The sequence below is a fragment of the Sinocyclocheilus grahami genome, unplaced genomic scaffold (genome assembly GCF_001515645.1).
Source record: "Sinocyclocheilus grahami isolate Dianchi unplaced genomic scaffold, SAMN03320097.WGS_v1.1 scaffold197.1, whole genome shotgun sequence".
NCBI classification, from domain to species: domain Eukaryota; kingdom Metazoa; phylum Chordata; class Actinopteri; order Cypriniformes; family Cyprinidae; genus Sinocyclocheilus; species Sinocyclocheilus grahami.
In genome coordinates, this window is record NW_015505376.1 from 1,324,549 (window position 1) to 1,334,412 (window position 9,864).

Below are 9,864 nucleotides of genomic sequence, written 5' to 3' on the forward strand. Positions count from 1 at the left end.
ATATATATATATATATATATATATATATATATATATATATATATATATATATATATATATATATATAAAATGAAATATAAGAAAAGAGTTCTTTAAATGCATTTCACAACATTACTGTTTTTACTATATTTTACTTTTGGCAGGCGATAAAGTCTACGGAAATGCTGTTATCCTGCATAACCTTCAAGACCATTCATAGTTTACTGTGTAATTTATGTCTCTGACTGGTTTGATAAACGAAAGTAGCCGTTGCTAGTGTCGTGTGTTCACTGCAGTGCAGGATGAAGATCTGTTTAATCAGTTTTAGTGGTAGACTGTCCCTGGTAAAACACGGAAACCATAGCAACATGATAATTTCCCAGAGAGCCACAACGAGTATTGTGTTACCTGATATTTCAATACTGAAAACACCCTTGGTCTAAATTTATCCTTTCAATCTATTGCATCAGGTCCATTCAATGCACTTATTATTCTAATCTTCAAAGAAAGCAGTAAACTGACCTTGAGAAAGACTCGAGAAAGGCTTGAGCAAACAAATCAAGAAAAACAAATCACAGCATCCATATCAAAGCTGAATAGTAACGGAAAATCCTCACAGAAAAGCACCCCATCTATAGGTTCCACCAAAAAAACAACAACAACAGTACAACCTGCTCTATGTACATAATTTTAACAAGAGCTGGGTGATATGGCCAAAAAAATTATCTTTTAAATTTAATTTAAAATGTATATTTTTTTATATCAGTCGATATAGATAATTATCACGATAAATGTCAAATGTTTATTTCTTTCAAGTTTATTAAAAAATTAAAAAACAAAACAAAATTATGGTCAGGACATGACAAACACTTCACATTTTTTTAATTCTTTCCACTTTTTTTTCCTGAATGACAAACACTTCACATTTTTTTAATTCTTTCCACTTTTCCAGTCATTTTTCCTGAACAAAATAAATATCCTAATAGAAAAAAATTATTTCGTAGGTTCTGCATGTTCTAATAAGTAATATTGTTTAAAATCAAGTAACAGGTCTGTGTTGCCTGATAATATTAATAATATTAAATGTTTTGTTTCTTAGAAATCCACATTTGATAGTAGCTAGAGTTAAGATGCAGATGTAAATTTATGTTCATTATCAAAATCAGTAACATCTGTAAAAATTGTAGCAACCTCAGTTTTATATGGTGAAATTCTTTTTTTTTAATTAACCATTGGTTAATTAATAGTAGCATACATTTAGATCATAACCACAGTTAAAACAATACCTATAGCACCTCAATACCATGGTAAGATGTAACTTATATGGTTTCTAAGTACGTGTATGAAAAACAGTAGCAGGGCTCTACGCTTACTTTTCTTTTTAGTTAAAACTTAAAAAATTTAGGAGCACGTTCAAAATTTTAGGAGCAGCTTCTAATCAATAATCCAAAATTGTATCAAAAATTAGCCTTCCCATTACGAGGTGATATGGCATTTTTCTAACTTTATTAAAAGTATGTCATCTTTTGTCAAATTCTTTAAAAATTGTATTTTATAAGCTTTTTAAATTTTTTTATTAAAACGACAGAATAAGAACAAGTAGAATAAGAAACATTAAGTTACCAATCAAATTAAATCAGTATTAAAAAAAATTAATTTGTAGAGGTGGCACAGAAGAACACAAAAGTGGCTTGATGTACTTTCAGACATTTAATGAGGCTCAGAGGTGGCAAAAAAAATGAGATTAATGTTTTAAATATAAAATTTTGAATATAGAAAAATTAAATGATTTAAATAACTGAAAAGATACTTTAAAAATTAAACTAAAACTGCCAGCAGGTGGTGGCAAGTCACTGAATCATTCATTCAATTGATTCATTCGAACGGCTGATTCATTCAGGAATGAAGCAAGTGACTGTCTTTATGAATGGGTAATCATGAATCACTGACTCACTAGATTAGTTTAAAAAAACCCGTTCATTCATAAACGAAACACCGCTGTGTTTGAATGGAGATGCGCAGCGGCTCCACTGTGTCTGTGTTTTAAACTATTTTCGACGACGAAATAGAGCAAAATCAGACAATAGTGTTATAATCAGACAATGTAAGTCACTTAATATTAACTTCTTGTTTGTTGAACGGTTGTATTAAATCAGTATCACATTTACAAACTCCCTTAAAAATCATTAAAAGCTGTCACTCATCTTAGTTCATCGCGATCTCACATTTATAATCAACGAAGCTCCCCACACTGCGCAATGAATCTCTTATTTACACCCTGTCTACACTTTGCTTATGAAAGGATTCGTGAGATATGTCTGTGATACATTACTCAACGCTGCAAAAACACATAGAAAGCTTTGAAGCTCCCCTGAGCGCAATCACAAATATGATGATGATCGGGTCAGTCGCACTGGTGATCCTAAAACATTTTTCATAGTTGCACGTAGTAGTTTTCAGTCGCAAACTATGGTGCCGTTAGTATTTCTACAGTAAATCCATGGTAAATGATGACAATTTGTAGATTGAAAAGCCCTCTTACTGTACTGTTGTGCTAGGGTTTTAACGGTATGAAAATTTCTTATCACGATTATAGTGACCAAAATGATCATGGTTATCAGTATTATTACGGTATTGTTAAAATGTGCTGGAGATGTTCAAAAAGTACCGACACATAAATCACTTCAGTTTTATATTTAAAAATCAACAAACAACAAATAAAATGACTTTGTCTGCATAATCACTAAAACAATAACATTACCAATGATGTTCGGATTTTAAATGACAACTTGTCTGACAACAGTTTAACAGCATGTTGATATATCTAATGTAAATGTTCAAATAAAGCTTAGAAAAAGTTTAATAAAAACGTAAACCTCACATTTCAGCCTTTAAATAAAGAAAAGATATGTCAAAATGATAATTGATTAATAAATGAATATATGTATTTTATCTGCTACATAAATAATTCTAGATAACTTATCTGAATTGTTTAAATGTGTAGAATCTACATAAGCTTGTTTTTCATCAACCGGTCAAAACTGACACCAGGGCATGCAAATTCGGTCTGTTTTTGGCCGGACAGAAACTGCACACAGGCTGAATGTAATATATCTCTGTAAATCCACTCGCTGACAGCAGGTGGCACTTATGGAAAAGCTGAATTAGAGCTGTTTCCCGTAAACTTTGTGGACAAACTAGTATTGCGATTAAGAACACTTCCTTTAGGTATTACATGGAACAAAGATGACAAACAAAATGCCATCGATTCTTTTCTGAAGACAGTCAGAACCTTCAGAGGTACATTCATATAATTAATTCATTCATATATTCATTTGTGTAATTATTTTAAAACCTCCCAGCTTTTCCACACTGTTTTCACTCAAAACGAAACTACTCTGCATGCTGTGCGCACATGAGACTGTTACTTAAAACTGTGCTTTATGCTGGACAGTATTTATTTATCGCAAGTTGTTCAAATTGCGGTAAACTAATACGGTTTTAATGATAATTAAAAGATGAAACGGTAATACTAACCGTGGGGAATTTTATCATGATTTATCGTCAAACCGGTAATCGTTACATCCCTATGTTGTGCACAGTGTTTTGTCCTGTTTCTCAGCGCTGTTTTATCTGGCTTCAAACTAGTTTAAAATCCCAGAGTCATTCGTGTTCTTCGCTGAATTCAAGCGCTTCACAATGGATCTCACAGCGCTGTTTAGTGCTCGCATCAACGAGACTCATCAGCGACTAAACGCATTTGTGCTATTGAGCTCGCGCTGCGCTGCCGTTTGAACTTTGAACCGAGCAGATAAACGGTCCATGTGGTGCGATTCAAATGAATAGCGCTTTTGGCACATAAACATTATATCGAACATTTATCAAACTCTTAATGTTAGTATAGTAAATCCATGGTAAATGACGACGATTTATCAAGGAAAATTATATCGTGATAATGATCGTTGTCGATTTATTGCCCAGCCCTAATTTTATCTGTTATTAAAGAATAAATTAATTTTATTAATAATGTTTTAGAAATGTATTAGTATTGTGATATTGAATATACAGGAATGCATTAATTCGACATCCATTAATTAAACTGTTTTAATCATTTTTGTTTAAAGTGCCCCTATTATGCCATTTCCAATATTGCCTTTCATGCAGTGTGTAATGTAGCTGTATGTGAATGTAAACGATCTGCGAAGTTATAAAGCTGAAAGTGAACGATAAATAAAGTTACTGTCTCCCAAAAAAAAGAATTGACTCTGAACAGCTGAAACGAGTCGTAGTAATTCGAATCCCACTTCTGTGATGAATACACATCATGGGGTAACACATTTGCATAATGCGACCCTATGTTCTACATTGGCCAGCCACGAACAACTTGACCCCACCCACAAACACGTCATTCTACTGCTCTATATTTTCTATAGAATGTTCAAAATACAGGACTATTGAAATAGGCGTATAGTTTCCGAAATGCGCTGTACGCCGTAGACCAATCACAACAGACTTGGCCATCTGACCAATCAGAGCAGAGCAGGCTCACGGAAAGGAGGGGTTTAGAGAGACTGAATCTTTGAACTGCTTCGACCGAATCATTTGAGAATCGCTGGAAAATGAGGTGATGGTAAGTGCATATTTTGAGAAAACAAAAGCGTTTTGAGACCTTGCATGCATGTAATCCTATTGTAGGAGACTCCCAAAACAATATTAGGAACCGTAAAAATGGCATAATAGGGGCACTTTAATAAATTTGTTGGTCTTTTGTGTCGTTGAATAAACAGAAATTCAGTCAACCATAAGCAATATTTCTATACCTTGATAAATGCCACAGTCTTGATAGTTTGGCCAGGATTTGTGTGTGTGTGTGTGTGTGTGTGTTTTTGAAAGAAGCCTCTTACGCTCACCAAGACAGCATTTTTTTGATCTAAAAAATACAGTTAAACAAGTTAAACAGATCAAAATAACAAGATTTGAAACCTACATTTTCTGTAACATTATAAACATCTTCACAGTCAATTTGATCAAATGAATGCTGAATAAAATAGACTGTATTTGAGAACATTATTAGCTGTTTGCCAATGGACTGAAGTAGGAATTAAACTGGAATTCAACTTGCTACCATGCATGCCTGCTTATTCAATGAGCTACACAAATCCTATACATCTTAAAAATCTGATGAGTCTTACTGTATGTCATACTGGTGCACTCTAACAGTTGGCACCATGATAATTTTGAAAACTTGCAAGCCCACACTTTCTAAGCAGACAGTTGGGACAACATATTATGACACCGCAAAAATAAGTTTCTTTCAGTTACCATCAGATTCAAAAAACTGATATGAAATCTCCAACACAAAGTGTGACAGATAAATTGACCTTCATACATACATTTCTACAGTGTGGGGCTTGAATATCTCAATTCAAATACGGTCTAAAAATCATTCAAATGGGATAGCAAGGCTAGTTTCAAATGAAATTATCTATATAATGCATGTGTGTGTTGTGAACGAGGGGCACAGAGCTTGCGGTCTACTCTGAATCCGCACTGACCCACATTAGGAGGCACTTCCAGTGTCCCCTCTCGATTTTAGCAGGGCCTCCAGACCTTCTGCGAATCCCTGGACTAGTCTGGGACTCACGGCATTCCACATAGCCATGGGAAAATAAATAGACTCAAGCAGGCCTACTGTTTTCAGCTGCCAGTGAAAGAGATCATATGAAAGATACAATACAGTTTTACTAGATAGGTATGAACAAAACTACATGTCTTCAAAATTAACTAAAAAAAAAACAATGACCAAATCATAGAAACAAGCTTATTTCCATGGCCATACATTAAAACATCTGTGAGAGAATGTTACAGAAGCTGTTGTGCTTTAGGATAAAATAAACACTCATATCCAGCATGAATTATGTATTAGCTCTGGATGCGTTGCGATGCTGATGGCGGCTCGGAGATAATTGTGCTCTAAGGACATGCGCCGACAGTTCAGCGAGATGAAATAATGTACAATTGTCAAACTATGTTGCCACTATCATCTAAAACGCACAGAGCTGTGATTCACTCCAATCAAAGCAATGGCACTAGCGCAATTAATGGAAACCAAACCTGCAACCCAATAATTGATGCAGTGGGGCTCTAGGATGACCGTGTTCATTCGCTCTCTGGGTGATCTAACCGAGCAATTGCGTAACCGTGGTATGATTACAACCTCCAGGGAGAAAAAAAGCAATGAGCAATCACTAGCAATGACAAATATTTTATTAAAATAAATTATAAATTAAACACTAAAACTGTAAATAAAAGTGAATTTAGTCATTTCAACATTACAAACCGCACTGTATAAAAATGAACATTCGTTTTGAGATTTGATGATTTATCAGTGTTAATAGTTATTAAATTAATAGTTTTTTTTACAGATTAAGTTTAAGTGAACATTAGAGGACGTGAAAAATAATCTGAATGTAAAAATACAGAAAAGTTAGCATGAACAGTTAAATATCCAGGTAATGGAGATAAATATATGCAGATAAAAAAAAATTTAAGCTGATAACTGATATGGCACCAATCTGTATCAATATCTACTATTATAGTATTGATTATTATTTTGAATTAGCTTTTATTTTTATATTCAGTTTATATTTAAATTTTAGTAATTTAACACGTTTCAGTCATTTGATGTGCTTGTCATTTTTGTTTTTTTAAAGCTATATTTATATATAGCTTTTTAATTTCATTGAAGTTGCATTTTATCCAATATTTATATTTATTTTATTTCAGCTTTATTTTAATTATTTTCAAAAGTTCTAGTTTAGTAATTTTATTGTTTCAAATTATACATTGCCTTGGCAATCAATTAACTGAAATAAGTTTAAGTTTTTCATTTTTTTTTCCATTTCAGCTTTTTTTTTTTCAATTACAGAAAACTATTTTTAATACAGTCACAAAACTGGTATCAATGTACCATTCACATTTATTGAACATGTCAGCGCCAATAGCCTCATAGGCAGTGAGCCGACATGTACTTCGGGCGTCCCGAATTCTAGTCCCAGCTCGCGGACCTTTCCCGATCCTATCCCCCCCTCTCTCTCTCCCAATTTGCTTCCTGTTCACTTTTATTAGATTTAATAGTTTTTTTAAAAACTATAAAACATCTGGAATCAAACCCTCATTGCCAATTTGCTCATAAAGTCTAAACTTGTGGGGACTCGTGTGTCAACCGCTAGGCCACAAGTCCAACATTAAAGAGTCTTTGCTTAAACAGAAAACAGAAACTGACTTGGTCAGGAATGTTGGGCCTGCATGGGACTTCATAAATGCCAAACATGTTGTCGTCAAAGATGTCCCTGCTCTACCTGAGAATATATCAGGTCTGGAGGTGTGTCGCAACTCTAATAAAGGAGAAATAGCTTTACTTTCACTCATGGTGCATACAGTGGGCCGAAAACATGCCGTGACATGTCACTTGGTACAGCAACACAACGGGGAGTTTCACTCAGCAGGACAGCAGAAAGCCCAGACTGTTGACAGACTCTCTCCTTCATACTAGCAATAATTGCAGGGGAGCTCTGTAATTGCATATTGCTATTTTGCTCTGGATCTCGATTGCCAAAGTCAAATATGTATATGCTTGCTTATTGGTACCCTGCTTTGGTGTTTTAGACAACAGCATGGTGGGATCAAGCCGACTGCTCTGAGACACCTTCACCTAGGTAAACAACTCTAAGAGCTAATTCAGTCTCCAGTTGCCGGTTTGTTCCATCAATTAAGCAAAAAGCGGATGGTGGCATGTTTTGCAGTACACACATGCTGCAGCTCCAATGCTGGGGAAAGATAAACAGTAGGGTCCTTTGGGAGTTGTGCAGTACACCATGTGATCAACACCAAGGCAACACGCGCACGCTAATGCAATGACTGCAGACTGCAAGACAAACCAAACAGAAGCGGTTTGCATAGCCAGAGGGTGTGCAAATGGAGTCCAAGTAGACGGTGTAAGGTGGGGTCTTATTAGGGCGTTCTTCGCCTCATCCTTCATTCTTTCTCATGTGGAATCACTCTGCAACTCTCGAGCCAAGACACGGATACATCCAAGCAAAGCTTCTTTCATGAGACGTCTGCATCCAAGTCCCTCCGGCCCTTGGGAAACTCTGATCTGCTGCCCACTTGATCTCCTCCAGTCAAAGGGTAGGGTGGATTCACACGTTCCCAGATCCAGGACTGAAAGACAGAGGCGGAACGGGGCTGATCCTTACTTGATCATAAGAGTTCACATTGTGATTTGAGCATAGACAGCCAGTCGTAAATCTGCTTAAAAGAGGTGACATTTACCAAAACCATTAGAGCTTCCCAACCAATCTCGATCCCATTCTCAACGGTGACTAGTGTTACCTGAGAGCAGTGGTGCATTTTTTCCTTCACTCCTACAGATGCATTACCATTTCAAAGCACACACATTCACACCGCGCCGGCAGACTCGACAACCAGAGAAACTATTTAAATGAACTCCTCTTGCCTTACAAACCTAGTATTTTTGAGAATGAATAAATCCGGCAGACAAGTTTAGGAATCTGAAGGCTCAAGTTCTTATGGGTGGGTTTCCGTTTATAACACCTGGATGTGTTGCAGAACTAATGTCATGGAAAATCATAAGGCTTTTTTGTTTTTAAGACAAGAAGCAAGTGAACATGTACAATTTTGATCTTAAACCTGTCATTTAAGGGAAAAAAACTTTAGGGGTACACTACTGTACCTTATCTTCCCAGAAATATGCATATTTGTGCCTTAATGTGTACAGATGTGTATATTAGAGAGTACTGCCCCAAAATTTTCTGGCAGTGTACACTACCGTTCAAACTTAAAGGTGTGGGGTCAGTAAGATTTTTTTTTTATTAAAGGGGTCATATGCTTTTTTAAAGAACATTATTTTGTGTATTTGGTGTAACAGAATATGTTGAGATGCTTTAATGTTCAAAAAACACATTATTTTTCAAATACTGTACATTATTGTAGGTCCTCTATGCCCCGCCTCTCTCAAACGCTTCGTTTTCTACAAAGTCCCTCCTTCCAACAAGCGCAGTCTGCTCTGATTGGCCAGCTGACTCAGTGCATTGTGATTGGCCGAACACCGCAAGCACTCGTCGGAAATGTAACGCCCCTTACCAGAGACGTGTGACAGACACAGTGACGAAGCTGGTATGTGTTTGCATTACACAAGCCACGGTTAAGACAGCTGACTCCACTGTGATGTGACGCTCTCTCTTGCACGCACGCGCGCGCATGCACGCATGCACACACACACACACACACACACACACACACACACACACACACACACACGATACGCAAAACTGCGCATTTGAACAGTCAATAGCAAATACTTAAACTAATAACAAAACAGTAGCTGATTCAGAAGCGCCAGATTGTCATAGCAAAGTCAGAATTACCTCCTCTCCTAGGTTCATGAAACGGTCGTCCATAAAATGCATTGCTGTTCTGTTGTAAGTAATCTTAAAGATTCCTAAATGCATCTACTTTCGGAATGCCAAATAAAGTGCTTTTGCTTTCGCCTAGAAACACACAGCGTCTCCCTGACATGGCTGCTTCAACACTAACTGCGGTTACTGAAACCAAGCCTTCTTTCTTTGCGTGCACATTTGGGCCGCATTATGCAAATATTTCCACATAGTGAGGTAGATATGTGGGGGCGTGTTAGAACGAGCCGTTTTAGGTAGGCGTGGCTGACTCAACTTTTATAAAGAATATCTCTTTGGATTTGAGACTTTAGTCTTTGCAACTTCAGGGATCTTATCTATGCACAATCAGCTTGTAACACTCCAAAGAGAAAGGAAAACTTGAAATCGCATCATATGACCCCTTTAA

The 9,864-nt window shown here is 36.2% G+C and overlaps 1 protein-coding gene across 5 annotated transcripts in view; it reads right to left on the reverse strand.

Moving 5' to 3' along the window:
• Nucleotides 1-9,864, reverse strand: part of LOC107595140 (brefeldin A-inhibited guanine nucleotide-exchange protein 1-like) — a 96,104-nt gene that overhangs the window by 74,161 nt on the left and 12,079 nt on the right. The gene's annotated exons all lie outside the window — the stretch shown is intronic.